Source organism: Ambystoma mexicanum, chromosome 1p (assembly GCF_040938575.1).
Source record: "Ambystoma mexicanum isolate Mex_15411 chromosome 1p, UKY_AmexF1_1, whole genome shotgun sequence".
NCBI lineage: Eukaryota > Metazoa > Chordata > Amphibia > Caudata > Ambystomatidae > Ambystoma > Ambystoma mexicanum.
Genome location: NC_090921.1, coordinates 1176695355 through 1176715518, shown reverse-complemented (window position 1 = coordinate 1176715518; position 20164 = coordinate 1176695355). Strand labels below are relative to the sequence as shown.

The window sequence follows — 20164 nt, the reverse complement described above, 5'->3', positions numbered from 1 at the left end:
CACAAAATACACAGTAAACAACCTTGAATATAACAACGTGCATTCAATACCCAAGACTCGTGTATACCACTATATGAAAAGGAATGTAGGGTAAGCACTTAGAACCTCCTTATGACTGAAAGGAAAGTCGGCAAACTCCTTACCCACTATGCTATTACAGATACTGACAGCGCTAAGCCCACGTAGAGGGCAAGCAGGGACAGAATCTGTAAGCTGACACTCTAGACGGTACTGAATAAAGAATTTGGAAACAGTACTCACAAGGACCGGAATGACCACATGAATGCCAGTACTCACGAAGACCGGAAAGACCACTTGGATGTCCGTATTCACGAGGACCGGAAAGACCACTCAAAAGTCAGTACTAACCCACAACCCTGTAAATCAAACAAGAACCCAGAAGGCAGTAAAGGCAAAGAGTGAGGATGACTAAATACCTAAACCCAAGTCAAGAGGCAAGAAGGAATAGTACAGTGTGGAAAACAAAAGATAATCACACAGGAGCTAGTTACAACAGCTTCCCACACCTAATAATAAAATAGGAAATAAATGTAAAAGTGTAAAGGAAAACATGGCATGGATCCCAATAGAAGGCAAGGATCAGGAGCAGTGAAAACGATATCAAAAGGGAAACTTTCCCACCCATCCAAGGTGAGAAGGCAGGAAACTAAACCTGTAAAGGAAAGATTAATGCAACAAGTCTTTCAGTAGCAAAGGACAATTTCTAGGAAACAGTGAACACAGGCAATTGGGCTACAGCAAAAGGAAAGCTCAGAGAAAGGCTGCCTGCAGACAGAGAAAGGGAGAAAGGGATTTCCAAAAGGCAGAAATCAATTAGGCATACAAATACGAATTCCAGGACAAGGAACAAGAAACACTAACTAGAAACTGGGCACAAAAACTAGGAACCAGGAACAAGGGACCAGTCACGACAGGAACGCTGCAACAGTGACCAGCGCTGGACTGAAGCAAACTGAGGCTTTTAAAGCTGCTTAACGAGCACACCCCTCAGGCGTGTCGCCTGCTGTACCTGCAGCCACAGGTGTTGCCTATCCTCCACCCAGCCTTGTCCTGCAAGGGAGGAGATGAGGCAGTGAGCCAGGCATTCTGGGAAGCAGAGTCATTTGATTAAAGTAGCAGTAGCATGCTGGCTGCCAAAAACCTGGAATGGATCCGGAAGGGAAGTCATTTGGGAAATAAGGTTTTAGCGCTCCCAATTCATCAGGACACTGTAGCATAAGGTTCGGAGGAAATGTCCAGTAGGGAAGAAACCCCAAAACATGCCCCCAAGTGGTGGGAACGGGAGCGAAGGGAGCGAGCCGTGACACTCATGTGAACACCCACATAGTGTCTGACTCCTATGTAGCTGGTTTTCCCCTCTCGTATCAAAACAGTTCTTTGTACTTTTCTTCAATGAGCCATTTGCTACTTTTGTCTAACACAGTTTGTTTCTTATAGGCTCTACCCTCGACTCACCGGCTGGGATGAACCGCTTGGCTTCTCTTGTCTCTGGAGTGAAGGACGGTACCACGGTGGCAAGCGTCTCTTCCCAGCTTGGTTATCAGCAGAGGAGGTCCCTGTGTACCGTTGACATCTGCTGCAACACATACTGAATATTGTTTGCCGTCTTACTATTCCTTCTGTGGAGGTTTCACAGGCCTGGAAAGGAAAGGGCATGGTCACTTCTCTCTTTGTCATAATCTCGGTTTGCGCCATCTTTCTCCTCCTCTTGAACTGCCGTGCTGAGTTAGCTCTCTCGTTGTGCGGTCTGCCTCGCTCGTACTATGCTCTCATGCTCCGCCTTCTATCCCTGTGGGGAAGGGAAAGGGCTGTCAGGTGAGTGTGATTTCGGTCAATTGCCTGATTTTGCCTGAGCCTTGCATTGGGACATGTCAGGTAAATGGCTCTGGTCTAAGTCTGTTGTCTCTCGTGGTGTGCGAAAGCGTTCGTGGAGAAAAATGGGGGTAGTGTTTCTGAATGTCCTACGTGGTAGGATGGGGAAAAGGTGTCAGAAGAAGAGGTATACCGCGTCTCACCAGTCAGTGCCCCACTTCCTCTCCCTGAGGACACTCCTTCCAGGTAATCCTCCCTCACTGGACCACCCTCAGGAACTAGATCCAATAGCGATGGCCGTGTCCTGGCCAACTGGATGACAGATCCCCAGGAACTAGTTTGTGAGAGACCTTCAGGTTTCTCACATCAGAAACTGGGGAGGAGTGATGTACCTCTGGAACTCTACTTTGTAAAATATGGAATTAGATGAGAAACATTAAATGAGGTATATCTTAAGTGGGGCAGCCTTCTCACACTTGACTTTCAGACCATTCAGATATTGGCTATGTGCTGTTTGTGTACCTGAAGGAAGGTTAAGGATGTGAGATTCACGAACCATGGAGACATATTTCCCAACACTATATGTATGTGCACTAAGACATTGTATGCCCTTGTATTGCTCTTCAATATTGAGGTCACTGCATAAAATGAAAGTAGGTTTATGCTAGGGACAGTAGAATCCCTCAGGAGGCAGCATTTTTCTTCAATTCAGGAACTACTGCTTACGTTTCTATGATAATTAAATATAAACCATTGGACCAACAGTCCCACACAGTGATTATTGCAATTCTATATGCTACTATACCTCTTCACCTTTTTGTCTTTGGGGAGAATGTTTCACTTTGAATTAGGTAATCTTGCTGCATGACACACACTGTGGCAGGTACATTTAGGTTAGGTTTCCAAAATGTTGCTCATCATCCTGTTAGGACAGCAATTGGGTCAATATTTTTTAATCACTTTTACTAATGGTAGGGAGTTTGCAATAAATAAATTATTTTTTGAACATTTGTATTCACTTTTCCTAGAATAAAATATATAACAGGAAATACTTCTGTCTTTTCATATCTTTCTTCATCCCTCACTCCGCTCCTCTCCATATATCGTTCCAACATTGGGCCTCATTGCCCCATCGCCACCTGTAATATCACAGTGGCACAGTGATATAAGGCGGCAGCTCTGTGTCTTTCTTGACTGGTGCATGGGCCATGTGACTTTGTTTGGTTTCCGTTACCAGGCCCCACCAACTGGCATGTACAGGTTTCCCTTGTCTGATCTCAACAGAACAATGTGCAAATAAGGGCTATGTTAGGGTCCCTTCCTTTAGGCTTCCGTATCCAGCTATACACTCACACTTTGATCTGGCCCCTCTCCACCATCTTTGAAGTCTCTTCCTGGCCCACATTCTTAAACAGCCCACCAGAATGGAGGCTTCTTTCTTTATGAAGAACCTGTAATAGCATGGTGGGGGTTTTGTGGCAGCAGGAGGTAGCGGACATACAAGGGCAGAGATGGACTTAGGACCCGTAGTATCCACCATATGCCGCCTTCAGGGTCGGCATCACAGAGCAGGCGCTGCCTGACTCCCAGGGTCACCTAGTCCCTCTCCCCTAATCCCTTCCTTGTGCCATCAGCACACCACACACACGAGTCACAAGTGGTAAGAGGGAGTGTTATCTGCAAAGGCATGCTGGGCATCAGTAACCCTGGGTAATATTTGAAATGCATCTCATTTTCTTTTTCTTTGACCACACCCACAGAGTTTCTCACAATATATCTTCTTGAATTATCATGTAAAGTCATTCCCCAATTCTCTTTAATGGCCTGGAATCCGCCAATTCACTTTTGTCATCCGAATAGAATATGGTTGTGAGATTGTATGGTCCTTATGACAAACTGATCTATGTATTTGTTCTAAGGAGATTCCCTTTAGGAAATATTAAAAATATTAAATTGAGACCCAAACTGTATACTTTGGATGAGACTGCTTAAATAAGAAAAGGAAACCTAAGCTGTGAGAACTGTATTATAAAACAACTAGAGATCAACTCACCAGAGAAGGTGGATAAAAATTAGGTTACAGAAACAAAAGTACAAAAATTGGCTGAAAGGAAATAGGTATTTGATAGCACAAAGTATGGAGAATGTATACATGAAGCTATTCTGAAAAATAATAGCATACCTTTCTGGTCTTAAATTCAGAATAGTGATAAACATCAAATGGATGCTCAAAGACTAACCCTATATCTGAGGGCAGTCAATCATCTAGCTGGTCTATATGCCTGTGATTAAGAAGAAATAGTCAATCATAATGACGAACCATGGAACTTCAATTTTAGTTATGATGAGATTTTTTCACTCATAATCAAAATAGTCTAACTCAAGAGCCCCAGGTCCAAACGGACTGAACAATAGGGCTCTTAATGGAGCCCCGGAAGCATGGGCCATGCTATTGCTTATATATTTTCACAATATATTAAAATCTAAAACAATCCCCAGCTCTTGGAAAACATCTCACGTGATTCCAACGGTGTTAAAAAAAACACAGTAAATGAGTGCTCTATTACACTTCTGGCTGCAGAGAGAAATATGTTCTTGTCATTAATTTTGAAAGAAATGGACGTGTGGGAAAAATTAACTGTTAAACAATGAACAGGATTCATGAAAGGGGTGAGAACCTCTTTAATGGTTTGCCACTAATGTATTAATAGATAAATCATGTGAAAAAGATACTCCATCTCTATATATTGCTACTACATTCCTTTCACAACCTTTGACATGGCCAGTGGATCCTGCATATGGGCGAAATTTAAAAACAGGCGATTTCCCGATAACCTTCTTAACATCCTGATTAATCTACAAAACAACGCCAATTTTAGAGTTAGAATGGATATGAAAAGGACATTAAGCAGAGAAATAAAAAAAAAAACAAGGGCATGAGGCAAGGTTGCGTGCTGGCTCCCTGTCTCTTCAACTTATATGCTTCAGACATGGGTGACTTCTTGAATAAAGTAGCACTTATCTCACCACAGATTGGTGGTTGTAAAATGTGTTGGCTCACTTAGGTGGACAACATTATCCTCATGGACCACACTGAAGTGGAGCTGCAACACCTCAGAAATGCGCTCCAAATGTTTACAAATGACAGGGAATTAAACACCAATTCAATTAAAACAAACATGTATACTTTACCTGAAATAAATGAGGGCAAGGCTTCTGTTGGAAATTAGGGGACGGGAAATTGAGCATCATGAATGAAATTAAATATCTGGGTCTCTTTATAGCTAGCACATCCTGTAAGTCTGCTATGCTATCAAGACTTGATCTAGAACAGAACAATTTGGAACCCAGATGGAACGTATTGCTGGGAAATACTGTTGATTCACACTGACCCCATTGATTAAATTCTACTGTGCAAAAGTGATTCTGGCCATTATTTATGGTCTGGAAGTCTGTTCACTGTTGGGTGATGTACAATTTGCACATTTAGAGGGGAAAAGTTGGTGCAAAGCAGTGTCATTACCTATTAGTGTGCCAATTACCGTTTTAAGGTATGCATTGGGGTTGCTCTCTTTATATGGTATCTATTTATTGAAGGTGCTATCTCTTCTGAGAAATGGCATAAGCTCTTCCAAAAACATATTATACCATGATCTTCCATGGCAGATGCAGGATCCCTATTCTGTTATTATGAAAGTTTTTAAGGAAAAGTCTGGACGAATTTTGGACATTTTAAAAATAGGCAATAATGATATTAGTGTGTATCCAGTTGCTTTCAAGAACAATTTGAATGAGTGGGGCTGGTGTAAGACTTGTGATGCTAGAGACCGATATACATTATGTAAAGATATTGCATGGGAAAATAAGAAATACAGCATTCTTCCAACTTTCTGTTAGAAATTTCCTGATGCACGGTACAGGAATTTTTTTCTAAATTCAGATTAAATATCTTTGAGACCAGAGAAATAGATTATATTAGGAAGAGTGTAGAAGATACCACCTCAAGATTCTGTAGATTCTGTGCTACAAAGCATGAAATAGACATTCTTTAACGCAGCATGATAAAATGTCCCACGCTACAAACTCACAGATTGGCAAGATTTGTCTTTGAATATAATTGGTTATATATGGATGAATTTTGGAACTGACTGTTTAGCGGGAGAAATATCGCTTTGCCGGTAGCCGATGTCACATTTTTAAGAATGATAAAATTGATTGTATTGTGAAACTTGCAAATATGAAAGGAAATGTGTATTTTTTTTAGAAATCATCAAAGATGGCAATCTTATTGAACTAATGATTGGATGTTTTTTAATGGATTTAGTTTGTCTTTTCTTAAAATAAACCAATACAAAAAAAAAATATGTATAGGGAACTATCTGTGTGGATGTACCCATTCATACATATTGTAAACATTCGTTATAAACCTGAGGCTGGCGTCCCTGTCCTTTGTATCTGACTCAGCATTTCCTTTCAGGGATTCAGGATTTCGTTTGGAGTAGGAAAGGACCTGGATCGATTTACTCAATATAAATAAGGGACCTCACCAGTTGTGCCAGACCAACAAATATACTTTGAGGTTCGGCACTGTAATGACTTTGTTTGATTTGTTTTTCTGTGGGGTTATTAGCCTTATATTCATTGACGGGAAACATTTGTAAATTGCGGGTTTTGTCTGTATGGGTAGGGTAAACATTCCAAATTGATAGATGATTGGAGGTAAGGGGATTTTTGAGGAAGAGACCTATCTTCAATTAGTACCCTGGAGACAAACATAGTGAATGAAACACTGTATGTGATTAGCTAAGACAAGGTCCATACCTGACAATGAACGCTGCATTCCATCTTACGCGCCTCTTCATTCTCAGAGCACGACGCACTTCAATATTGTTTTCCTTCATTCCACGGTGCGTCATTCCGGCTCGCAACGTTTGAAAAAGATACTGCAATCAAAGGACTGCCACAGCGGAGCACGAATCCGGCACAATTTACGACTCTCACTGCTGAAAATGGCAAGTACGCCCAGAAACGTCGTATTTCCACAACCTAATGATGTCCAACCGAACTTCAATATTCTCGGCCCACATAGAGTAGAGGACTGGTTTCAACTCATTGACAACGACACTGAAGAGGGACAACAAAAAGAATTAACTCTTAGTCCCTTTCCTATTGCAACTACTGTGTCATCTGCACATTGTAGACATGCTTCTGTGGATAGCCTAGATTTAAACAGTATAGAACTCTCTAAATGTGAGGCGAATACACAGCAAGCAACAAAATGGGCAATTGATACTCTGAAAAGTTGGCTTCAACAAAAAGGTTTAAATCTTTCATTTGAATATGAACCCATAAATTGCCTAGCAACTCTTCTGCGCCAATTTTATGCAGAGGTGCGGACATCCACTGGATCTGAATACCAACCGCAAAGTTTAATAGCGCTCCGTGCTGGAATAAATCGGCATATAAATAATCCACCATTTAGCCAAAATATAAACATAACGCACAATCAAGAATTTTTAAGCGCAAACAATGTCTTCATAAGTATCATAAAGCATCTTCGCTGAGCAGGAAAGGACACCTCTGTCTCGCTTCGCTCGGGCCTATAACTATGGGCCCCGGGGCATTACCTGAGTCGGTAATGCCCCCGCCGCTCGGGTCATATTGCTTAATTATATCACTTCTCTCAGCACATTAATTTGAAAGTGAAGACAAATGTTTACAAACAAAAAGTAAGAGAACTTGACAAAAGGTTCAGGAAAAAATAGGCCCAGCATAAAGAATCTGTATTAAGAGGTGGTTGCAAGGGGGTAAATGGTTGTCCCACATTTGATTAAAAAAAAATCAGACTTTTTTAAATAGTGAAAAATAACACATTTTAGAAGGAAATCAGGAGCAGAGTATAGCTGGCAAAAGGGAGCAAACAGGGGGAGGCTTTCCCGCCATTATAATTTAAAGTGAAGAAAATCATGACTACACTGTGGGGAACATTAACTATTGGATAGAAGGTAGTTCAGGACAGGGGATGTCAAATACGGACACATGAAATACACCAAGTACACAATATTTTCAAACTTAAATGTTGAAATCAAAGGCATAGTCATGCAAAAATGCTGTATGTTTTTACTTTAATTTTTGATGTTTACATTTGAAAATTTGATTCTTTAAATTTTAAAACTGTTCAAAACTGTGACTGTTGATTCTGTATATTCTACTACGTCTTGTCTTTGTAGTATTTCTCCTTCCTTATTTCAGAAAATGAGCAGAGTACAATTTCCAGGAGCTTGGTGGGCCAGTCTGTCACAAAACAAACTTGTGCATGGTCACGTGGTCTGACAATCCATTTCTGAGTATTTACGCATTGTCACGTTTGATGGATAAACACACAACTTGAGAGTCAAAGTGTTGATCAAGAGGGTCTATAATACAACATAAATAGGCTAACAGTTATGGGTGGAATGCTTATAAGAGTAGAGCAACAATGGGAAATCCCAGATTAATGACATTGGTCTAGCAATCTGTCCCTCTATTGCCACTGGCTCTGCTTCCCGGCAGTCAAATAAAAGTCACTCTCAGTCTGCTGGGTTTCAAGTGTCACCTGCACTTCTTTCTTTTCTTGAATGTGTTGTTGCCTGACAAGGATGCTAATATTTTATGAGGGCAACTCCTCCTGCCAGGACTTGAAGAGCCACACGCTTGTTGCTGAGCCTGTCAATTTCTAGGTCAAGTGGTGACAGACCATCCCACTTCGGGGTAGAGTGTAGCATAAGTATTCCAGTGATTTTGGTAGTCTCTGCCACAGTTTCAAAAAGCACCAGTATGGTATGAACCCTATCAGGAGAGTACTTTCTGGCATGCACCTTTGTTGGGTGGCCTGGCATCCCCCATCTCTGCCCCTTCACCTCACGCACTGGTCTCCCTTTTAGTGCCTTCTTGATGGCCTAGAATGATCAAGCACTCTAAGATTTTTTTTCCTTCTCTGCTTTTTTCCTGACTTGTCTGTTCTGTTATCTCTTTTTCAACCTCCTCCTCACATGTTATCTGTCTCTGGTCTTCCTTAGCTCTCTTGACCACCACTTGCCTCTCTTCCTCCTTACTCTTCCACTGCCAACATACTCCTTCTGAGGTGCTTGTTGTCTTTGAACCCCTCAATGCTCTTTCTTCTTCTTCGGGTCTATCCATTCACTTTGCCTTTTCTTCCTCCTCTCTCTCCCTCTGCTATTTCAGTTCTTTACTACTCATTCTCTGACTGGTCTATGACCCAATAACTCAATAAGTGCATTGTCCATTTTGTTTACCAAAACCTTGCTGCCGTTGTTGCCACCGGTCCATCTCTCGGTTAACGCCAGTTCACCATTCAATGCTACCTGCACATCAGGAAGTGTTCCTCTCCCAGACTACTAAGTTGCTGCAGGGAAGTCCATTACTCTTTCCTCGTATGCTGAACTATTGCTGTATGTTTGGCCATGCTAAACTGTGGGAGCCTGTGTCTTCACAATCTCCTTCCTGTCCTGGAAATCCTGAAGTTGGAAAATAGGTAACAAGCTAGTTCTGGCCACCCATCTTTAGTAGGGATTTGCTTCATTATAGGTATGTTGACTTCTGATACGCATGCAGGTCCCGACAAAATGGATGGGAGGTATGTCTCTTAGAAACAAGATGCTCACGCGGTGAGTCAGGTATAGGTGCTTTGGGTATGGAGACAGCAAGGCAAAGTTGGGGAAATGGGAGGAACGCTCAATCAAGGGGTACAATGACTTATAGTAGAAGGGGGTAGTCTCTTTTTACAATGGGGGTTACAGGGATCAGGAGTAATACTAGTAGGGAGAGGGTAACAGATACATTCCAGGTCTCCCCCTCCAAAGCAAGTTGTGCCTGTTAACCCTGCAACATGGCTGTCTTCTTCAAAGGCATAGGGTCTACTTCCTTGATATAGGGTATTCCCTTTGCCAGGGTCCACAAACCCTGCTGTGTTCTACCTTCTTCTGTTATGGGGGTCTCTAGGCATTGGTAAAATAATGTATCTGCACTAAGGATGATTATGTGTAGGATTCTCCATTTACCTCCTCCTGGCCCTAGATCATTGAATAGGGGGGTGCACCCGACCCCCGTGGTTACCCCAGCAGAATCACTCAGCCTAAATAATGGTACTTTGTCACACTATCCAGAAATTCCTGTGACATTAAAATACCATCTAACTAAAATAATGTAAACTGCCTATGAAATTTCACCCTGTTGTCACTTTAGCCTTATAGTGCAATAGCCACTGTACATCTATCAACCCCTGTTGAAGAAAAAGGCTATTAAGGGGTTGGTGGCCATCAGGCCTGGAATGTTTGTGAAACCAGACCAGTCTATGGTTGGATTTAGTACTTCTTTCCAATCTCGTTCAATAATTAATTCATTTTTATTTTGTGGGGGGGTATCACAAGGCAAGGAGATCACATTACACATAGCTCATTTGTTTGCCAGAATGTTCAGAACCTTTAATGAGTTCTGTAAGTGTTTAATCTTTTTATTGTGTAAGCAGCCAAGTCTCTCTTCTGGCTTGTCTTCTCCTTTGGTTTAGTCCCAAGGGGACTCTTTCCTTATCTTCTCACTGAGTTAGTCCCCAGGATTCTCTTCTTTTTACTTGGTTAGAATTCCACATTTTTGATTGTGTTCTTTCCTTCGCCAGAAGTTCAGCGTTTGTGTTCACTGCTACCTCCTTCATGAGGGGTTCTAGCTCTTCATTTTCCGCTCTCTCTTTGGCCTGGGGTTCAGAAACGCCACTCTCTGCCTCCTCTTTGGCCACAGCCTTTGATTTTACTTGGGTTGCCTTTTCAGAGGCCTAGTCTTTTCCTGTTCATTGACCACAGTCTTGTTCTAACTACTGGAGATAATTAATTTAATTGTATTGTTTATAGCGTAAACCTGGCCCATAGGAAGCACAGCGCTTTACAGAGTTCCCGGAGAAGCCAAAGGCTAGCGTTAGTTTAGAGTTTTTAACAGTAACGCAGTACTGTGGGGGATTGTTGGGGTTTCAGTCCGGGGGTAGGAAGCGATGAAAGAGCCATGTCTTCACGATTTTGCAGAACTGCATAAAGGGACAGTAAGAGCCTCCAGGGGGAGTGAGTTCTAGAGGGATGGGGCATAGCAGGAGACGGACTGCTTTCTGGTCCTTTCCTTAAGGGTAAACGTGGACTCTACCCTTTTGATGGATGAGCTACGGTAGGTGCAGGAACCACCTGAGATACAGAATTTGGCTGCCAGGTAAGATAGGATTCTGTTGGAGACCGCTTTGTATGTGATACACATGGTTTTAAAGAGAATCCTTGTGGGAAGGGGGAGTCAGTGGAGATCATGTAGGATGGGGGTGATGTGGTTGAATCTACGGGCACACACACGATAAAACGAGCTGCGCTGTAATGGCCAGCTTTGAGGGGAGCCAGGTACCTGGCTGGGAGCCCGGCAAGGAGGTTGTTACCCTCGTCAATGTGTGAGATGACCAGTGCCTGGACTACTGTACAGAAGTTAGACAGTGGGGATGAAGGGTTCGATTTTCCTGCGTGTGGAGATTTGGAGCCAGGCGGTGTGGGCTTTCTTGGCCACATGTTTTTGGAAGGAGAGACAGCTATCGTAAATGAAGCCTGTTAGGCAGAATCACCTGCAGTACCCTTTGGGAACACTACAGGTAATTAGGACTACAAGTGTAAGCACAATTTCACCTTTGGTACAAGCCTGTACTACACAGTAAAGTAGTAGCGATGACTGAGCAGCCAGACTTATCTCAAGAGTTTAAGTGAGCAGTAGAACAAGTTACACAAAGGACCAACCAATACAGTGATTCAAGTAAACACTTACTCAAGGTTTCATAGTAAAAGAATTTACATATATTTACTCAATCATTTATAAAACATTACACTAGCATAAGCAGCTCAATATCACACACTAATACATCACAAAAATGCAACCGGTAAGTAACTAAACAAGTTTAGCTCAAAAATGAAGTGTGAGCAAAATTACACCTTGGGTACTTAATAAAGGAGGGAAAAGACAAGGTTATAAGAATAGACAGCCCAAATACAATCGTAGGCAGGGCAAAGGGTTTCAGTTATTTACAACCAGCAATTCTTCTCAATGGGCCTGGGCCAAAGTCAATGGTTCAGAGTCTTTTGTATAGGATAGCACAGTTCTGAGAAGTAACGGTTAAGTCTTTGCCACAGATTTTTCAAGGATTCAGCTAGGCGAAAAGTTTGACGAATATTGAGGGAAGGAACAGCCTTCATAGTTGGGGAAAGTTTCACGCACTTTCTCGAGGACCAAAAAGATTTCCGGACAGCGTTTGCACAGTACCTTTTAAATGAAGAAAGCTGTAGCTGAGGCAGTTGTTCCTGGCAGTTCGAGCAGATCTCGCTGTTCCTGTGCTTCAGTCATGGGGACTAGAAGGAGGATGTCAGAAGGTTCCTGCCCTGCCCAGGGAAGAGGCCAAAAGCTGTAGCAAGACGCCGGTTTAAGGTGTGAGTGCCTTAAAGTCCCCTTGGTTTCCTTCCTTCTGGCTATCCGGTTTTCTACAGCACTCTGATGAAAATTCGACCAGAATAGTACGGTGTCCAGGTGGCTTGCGAGTTGTTTGTTCCCACCGAACTCAAGGGAAGAAGTTAACCTTGAAAGGCTTCTCTGTGGTCAGAGTTTCAGGTAATTCCGGGCTGCGGCAGGGCTTCACCGGTCGTCGAGGAGTTGCAGCAGTCCTCTTCCTTCCTCTCCTCTTCGGGTTCTTTCGTTCAAGTGGTCGACTCTGCTTTCCAAGTCCCAGAGACCTGCTTTTAAACAGTTTTCCCCCATTCATTCCAGCCTGGCTGTCACTCACACAGCAGGGTGGCTGTCCTTGCCGGACAGCCAGCCGGCCAATCACACCAGAGTGAATTCAGGTCTCCTAGGAGACTAAGCACAGGGAGATTCAGGCACCTCCCTCACATCCTGTCCATCCCAGACACTTTGGCACCAGAGGAGGGCTTCAGTACAGAAGCCCGCAAAAAGGCGCGAACAAAGGGACCAAACCTGGTTGGGCGCGCAGAGACACTCAATAAGGACTCAATAAGGACTTTTCCTAAAAGAAATGGCAAAAAAAGATGACCGGAGTCTGTTTTTACATATAGGTCTGGGGCACCATATTGAAAAACATGGCTACCCCTGATTTTTAGGTACCGTTGTTGGCATGGTAGTTGATCTAAACCACTGCCACCAGCCATTTAAAATAGGAAAAGGTAACATTTTACTGTTACATGAGTGTTTTGACTCAGGGGAACCTAGGCAACCGCTCCAGCACTCCATAGTAAGATAGGGTGTGCTGGGTCAGTAAATTTAAAAAGACTAGTAAAGTCAATTTAACTTTACATGCCCTGGGAGACAGTCGTCAGTCCCAGGGAAGCTATTTAAACCTTGGCAAGTCTGAGATACACCCCTGTGTCACTGCACTGAAGGTGCTGTGAGAAACGCAGAAAGAGATGATGCCACTGGAGTTGTTTTAAAACTCCATAACCAAAGAACACAAAAGTAAAACACACATCAAAATACATGAAAGAGTGGGAATAACAGGTTCACACTCTTTCCAGGTAAAAAATAAATCCTAGAAATCAAGCAAAGTTGCTGGGAGTCTCAAAAGGTAAGGGAAATTAGCACATTTGGAGAATTCTCCCCAACAAAGCCTAGGGATTTGGCTGAGTCAGTCAGTTTGGGTGTGAATCCGTCTAGGTTCATGCTGTTGAGCTAGCTTTGGAAAATCTGTTTGGAGCGGAAACGATAAGGAAAAACTCAGCTTTAGTGGGGTTGGGTTTAAGGTAGGTGGATGACATCCAGGTCTGTATGGTGCCTGAGCAGCAGCAGAGACGAGAGATGTCTTGAGGACTAGTAAACTTAAAGTACAGCTGTGTTCCATCAGCATACTGGTGGATGGAGATGCTGTTGGATCATTTAAGAGGTTTCCCAGGGGCTCCATATAAAGGTTGAAGGTAATGGGTGAGGGAATGGATCCCTGCGGCACGCCGCAAGATATCGGCAGGTGTTTGGACCTGAACTGCCCATTTGGATGGCTTGGAATCTGTTGGCGAGGTATGAGAACTGATGAAGGACTTTTCCTGTGATGCCCATTCTGGTGGCGAGGATTGAGATGAGCATGGTGCGGTCGACCGTGTTGAATACTGCTGACAGGTCGAGGAGGCCAAGCAGTCACCTGTGTCCATAACATGCAGTGTGGCGTCTATCACCTGTATTGTGGCAGTTTCCATGCTAGATTTGGAGTGGAACCCTGATTGGTAGTCGTGGAGGAGGCAGAGTTAGTCGATGTTGGTCAGAAATTGAATGGCTACAGCCTTTTCGATTAATTTCCGTATGAAAGGGAGGCTTGTAATGGGTCTGTAGTTTCCTAGGTCATCAGGATAGAGTAAGGGTTTTTTCAAGAGGGGACGAATCAGCACTGTTTTACGGAGAGTTCGGGAAGGAGCCTTCAGCAAGAGAGGTATTGACAATATTAAGGAGTGTGTTGAGGGCACGGCCATGGCGCTGCTTCATGATGGAGGCTGGGAGGAGTTCATCCGAGTAGACCGTGGGTTTGAGGAATGCAAGGCTGCCAGAGAGGTCCTTAATGGTGAGAGGGGTGAAGTCTGAACAAGGGGGGGGGTGTTCCCGGTGTGGGTGGCAGGTGGCGTTTGGCTCCTTGAAGGCCTTCAGAGAGTCAATAAAGTCCCTGATTTTGGCAATTTTATAGAGGACGAAACTGTTAATACTATTGCATTTCTCCAGTGAATTCGGGACCTTGAGGGTTCTGCTCCTGTTAATGCCACCCTCAATTGTGGTTGTGTAATAAGCTGATTTGGCATCAGTAATTAGCTTTCTGTCCAAGGTTCGCAGGGTTTTGAGTGAGGAGATATCCTCTGGATGGCAGTGTTTACGCCACTGTTTTCCAACAGCCTGATTGCCCTTTTGTTGGCCCTGCGATGAATGACATGGGGCAGATTGCCTAGCTATGATTTGGTTCATTATTACCGGGTTGCGGATGTTAACCTGGTCAGTGGTGGCACGAGAGAAGGCGTTGAAGAGGTATGAAGCACGTTTGGTGGCAGGACGGTGGCCAAAGTTGGCTCAAGGAGATCCACAGCTAAGATTTTTAAGAAGCAGCGAGTGATCTCAGGGTGTTTAGCCTGTCCATTAGGGGGTTGTTTGTAGTGTTGCAGGGTCAGAGGAATTGCCAGGTGGTTTGAACAGTCGAGTGGGATGGGGTAAGCACAAGAGAGGAGTGATGGAGGGGTGAAGGTGAGGTCGCGTGTGCCCTCCTGTGAGGGTTGGAGAGAGAATGATTTGTTGGAGGTTGCATGAGTCGGCTAGTGCGTAGAGTGGGTTGCATAGGTGTTTAGAGGGTAGGGTCTCTGGGATGTTGAAGGCCCAGAGGAGGATGTTGCTGATGTGTGTGATTGATGCTGAGGAGATGAGGTTGGTGAAGTTCTCTATGAACGACCTGTTCCCTTGGTGCGGGCAGTTTAAGCAATGGAATGTGATAGAGCCTTTGTGGGACAGGGTGAATCGTCATGCTAGTGATTAGAATGAGGGAGAGGGTGTGGGTGGCTGCACCATGCAGGGCCAGTATGACTTATGAAGGACAGCGACCCCACCACCTGTCTTTCTTTGCCGATAAGTATGTTGAATACTATATCCAGGTGGTAGGAGAACGTCAAGGATGTGCTCTGAGGAGGGGGTGAACCACATTTCCGTCATGAAGATCGCTTCAAGGATACTCTCGGTGGTTAGATTAGCAAGGTTGGCAGCATGGGCAATGGCCAACCGGGCATAATGGGCCAATGATGTGAGGGTGTTGTTGTGGGAGGCATGGTATGGTAATAAGGTTGGATATGGTAACCATTCGCCTAGGGCGCATTGGAGCACATGCCTTAGAGATTGTGTGGATAAGCTCCGGATGGACGAGACACATGGTGATGTCTATTGGAGGATTTGAGGGGCATCATAGTTGACACGGGCTCCTGTCACGCCCTAACAGGCACAAACAGGCAATGTCCTTGTCCTTGTATGCCCTTACAGGCACAAACATGCAGTGTCCTTGTCCTTGTACGCCCTCAACCGAGGACGCCTGGCGCTGAGGATGCCTAGGTGAGACCGTGTCTTAAGTAGGAAAAAGAACAGGGGAAAAGAGCGGCAATGCCAGAAGCTTCCAGTGATTGACAGGTGAGAGGAGACCTAATCTCTGTGCCCCAGCAGCAAAAAGGAGGCTGGGAGGCCTGCTTAAGTAGGAAAAAAAGCAGCAAAACAAGAAGCTTACCAGTAATTGACAGGTGGGAGGAGACCTAATCCCCTTACCCCAGCTGCAAAGAAGGATGCTTGAAGGCCTGCTTAAGTACAAAAAAGAGAGGCAAAACCAGAAGCTTACCAGTGATTGACAGGTGGGGGAAGACTTAATCCCCTTGCCCCAGCTGCAAAGAAGGAGGATGGAAAGCCTGCTTAAGTAGAAAAAAGATCAGGAAAACCAGAAGCTTACCAGTGATTGACAGCTGGGAGGAGACCTAATCACCTTGCCCCTGCTGCAATGAAGGAGGCTGCAACGCCTGCTTAAGTAGTAAAAAGAGCGGGAAAAAGGGCAGCAAAACCAGAAGCTTACCAGTGATTGACAGGTGGGAGGAGACCTAATCCCTTTGCCCCAGCTGCAAAGAAGGAGGATGGAAAACCTGCTTAAGTAGAAAAAAGTGCCGGAAAACCAGAAGCTTACCAGTGATTGACAGGTGGGAGGAGACCCAATCACCTATCCCCAGCTGCAATGAAGGAGGCTGCAATGCCTGCTTAAGTAGGAAAAAGAGCGGAAAAAGAGCAACAAAACCAGAAGCTTACCAGTGATTGACAGGTTGAAGGAGACCTAATCCCCTTGCCCCAGAGGCACTGCTCACCCTCTTCTCCTCTTCCTTCTCCATCGGCCAAAGCCTCTGTCTGCTCATGGGCCAGAGCATGCATCTTTCATCCTTGTCCGGTCAGCTCACTTTCTTCGCCTCCTATTTAGTATTTGTCTCTTCTGCCTTGCTCCCATCTCCAGATGTTTTCTTTCTCTCCTTCTTTGCCTACTCTCTAGATCTTCCCTTTTTCTCTATCTTCATCAACTCTTCAGATTTGGCTGCCCTCCAATTTCTGGGATTATCTTCATCCTCCCTCCAGATTTTACTTCCTTCTGCTAGCCAGGCTTTCTTGACACCTCCACCTTTCAGGTTTTGTAGGTTGCTTCTTTCTCTCTCCTCTGATGGTCCCCTCCTCAACCACAGTCATGCCCTTCTTCTCTATCAGTCACACAGTTCGTAAGTATTAAAAGTTGTTTCTCTGCACTGCAAAGCTACCTTTCACTGAAGTCCAGGGAATTGTCCTTTATGTATGGTTGCTTGGATTGTATAGATTCTTTTGAAATGGTTGAAAATGACAGGTTGTGTGTGTTTGAGCATACTCAGTGTCAGGGATGCTTTGAAGTTCTGAATCTGAGACAGAAGACTTTAAATAGTTAATCTACCAATTTGGATTTGTTTTTAATATTTGGCTACAAGTTGGTCTGATTTGGCTGCTGCTGTCACTCTCTGCTTCCCGTTGCTGGATTTCCCCTTCCCAGGGCCATCAAAGCGAGATCAGAAGGGGGTATGGTGGGGGGCAAATTGCCTCAGGCCTCAAAGTCTGAAGGTCCCTGCACTTAAGGGGAAACGGGGGAGGTCACCAGTCATTGTGAGGCTAGCATTGTGTACCTTTGCTTTGCCAGTCAGGTCTACTCCTGTAACTGTAATGATAAAAATGAGAAAGAGAACAATCAGCCTGAACATTTTGTTTACTAACCTGTGGTGTGTGCAGAAACCTTACAAGTTATTTCTTGACTTCAGACTTGCATGTGCACTTTGCAGTGGACCAGAGAGAGCTCCTGGCATGTGCTTGGCTCTGTAGTTTGGCTGGCTGGCTCTGGTCCACAGACCATTCAATGTTGAAGGAAGAGTGGATGGACCTCATTATAAGTTTGGTGTTGTGAGACAAAAAGTGGTGTGAATTCCATTACTGCCACTTTTTGTGAAGCTAACAGAATTACCACTGTGTTTCCAGCACTGCCAATGTTTTGGCGGATTTACAGCGGCAGAATTATTGAGTGGTAAATCCACTGATTTTTGGAGGGAACGTGGCAAATTGACCTCCAGGTTGCTGCTGGGGGAAATTCCTCCACTTTACCTCCAAAATCAGCAGATTTACCATGAGATAATTCCTTTGGCGATAAATACACCAATAATTCACAGAGTCCTCTTGACTCAACCACACTCGGAAAGAGGCCAAATGTGTGTACTCACTGCCACTGCACTTTAACTACAACCTACCCACACAGGTGGACATTGTCACTGGTAAGTAAAGTGCTGCAGCTACAGACAGGGTCCGTGCATCATGGGGAATTCCCATTTCATTGTCTACCCTTGCTTCAGACACCTGCCTGCCCCATCCTTTATTTAGGGACTAGTTTCAATTAAGCATATTGAGAATAATATGTAATGCAATAAAAGGTGTCTATTTACATGGGGAATTAAAATTGTAGTGGTTGCATTCTACAAAAAAATACATTCTCACACTAACACCCCACACTCCAAAGTGAATCAAGGGGCAAATCACCACCCTCTCCCTTCAGCCAGATGTTATATGAACCTTTATTCCCCAACGATAAGACTTTCCTGTGTCCATCCTCAGAAGCCCTTTAAATGATCCACAATCTTGCTGCATTGCAACAATCCCTCGCCGAGAAGGTTTCCACTGAATGCCATGAGCCCACAGGCACCACTGGCTAAGGCTCCTCTTTTAATGACACTCCATCGTTTCCCAAAACAAAAAGGTAATTGATGGAATACTTTGAATCAATCATAACTACTGGCATTGCTCAGGGGCAGCTTTCCGAACTATCACTGCTTCGCCTATTTACGTCCATAATGGATGGAACCAGTTAATGAATATCAGACTTGGCCTTGCCACAAATAGGAGCAGTGCAGCCAATTCTGATAGACCATGGCACATTTGCATAAGAACACAGAAAACCTTGGTCATCAGACGTGAGTTGACCTCATTGGGCTTCATCAGTGTGGTGCAGCTTGATTCCCAGTGTGGGATGGCAAGTAAATGTTACACCTGAGGCAAGGCACAAAAAATCATTAGTAGTAGTACTGAGCGGTTTCTGGGTTAGAACAACACCTAAAGGTGTTATAACTAAATGGGGTACATTCTAAAGAAAACTGAATGGGAGATGCCAACATAAATATGGGGTATTTTCCTTTTGGTGTCTAACATCTAGTTCACACTCTGAATTGTTCTCTTCTCTCTGAAGACACCATTGTTTAAAACATGAATTTCCGATTGTTTTGACAATCTTAGTGAGGCCTGTAGTTCCCTGGCTACCCCTAGTTTAACAAAATAGTTCCAGTGATTGTCCCAAATGAAATCTCTTAACCCTACTCTTCAAATGTCCATCCCTAATCCAGAGACAACGAAAGCCAGAAGTATGCTTCTGGGAAAGGCCTTCAGCGGTTACTCACATTCTGGCTCATTCTCCTGCGGGCCTTTCTGCTTTCACGGGTGTCCTCAACCTTCGCTCCAGGAGTTTAGGCCTTCATGTTTCTGCATTCTCGTTAGGCTTTCCTGAGACCTTGCAGTCTCTCTCTTTTGGGCTTCCACTAGGCCGGTGGATTCTTGGTAGGTCCCTACAGGACCTGTATACTTTCAAAATGGGTTTCACAGTTATTGGTAATGGATATGTTGTCCCACTGCATTAGGGCCATTGTCAGGCAGGCAATAATCTTCAACCTCATGCCACCAGTTCTTCCCACATACCACATTGTCGCCTAGCTTACACCATGGGTTCCTCCAACAGGCCACAGAGAAATCCAGCATTTAACTCCATACGGTCTGGTCTGACATGTTCTTACACCTTCAAGGTGAATACCTGCCTTGGCCTTGGTCCAGAGTCATAGTACCTTATCTCGCCATGCCACTTCTAAAACCAATTTGTGGTGAGGCTGAGTAAATCAAACAAAAGACGTGAACAAAGCTCTTTAATTAGTAGTAAGAAGTTTCTGGGTTAGAATAGTGTCCAAAGGGGTTGGTTAGACATAATGGGATACATTCTACAAAAAAAATTGCAGGCGGCATCTCAGCACAAATGTGGGATATTTTCCTTCAGGTGTCTAACACCTAGTATCCTTGTCTCTCTTGAGATTCCCTCTTCTGCAACAGAAAATTACAAAAGTCTTGTGGCCCCCTGGCTACTTGTGCGCTAACACAAAAGCTCCAAAGATTGGCACAA

The 20164-nt window shown here is 44.1% G+C and overlaps 1 protein-coding gene across 5 annotated transcripts in view; it reads right to left on the bottom strand.

Annotated features, from left to right (window-relative positions):
• HCST (hematopoietic cell signal transducer) overlaps window positions 1–20164 on the bottom strand; it is a 176776-nt gene that overhangs the window by 10661 nt on the left and 145951 nt on the right. The window contains exons 5-6 of one of the 5 annotated variants that reach the window (XR_011260190.1): window positions 6655–6957; window positions 1477–1659 (exon numbers count right to left, since the gene is read on the bottom strand). The exons of 2 other annotated variants lie outside the window; for them this stretch is intronic. The gene's annotated coding sequence lies outside the window, so the exon portion shown is untranslated. The remainder of the gene's footprint in view (window positions 1–1476; window positions 1660–6654; window positions 6958–20164) is intronic. 2 more of the 5 variants (XR_011260191.1, XR_011260192.1) reach the window with 2 other exon arrangements.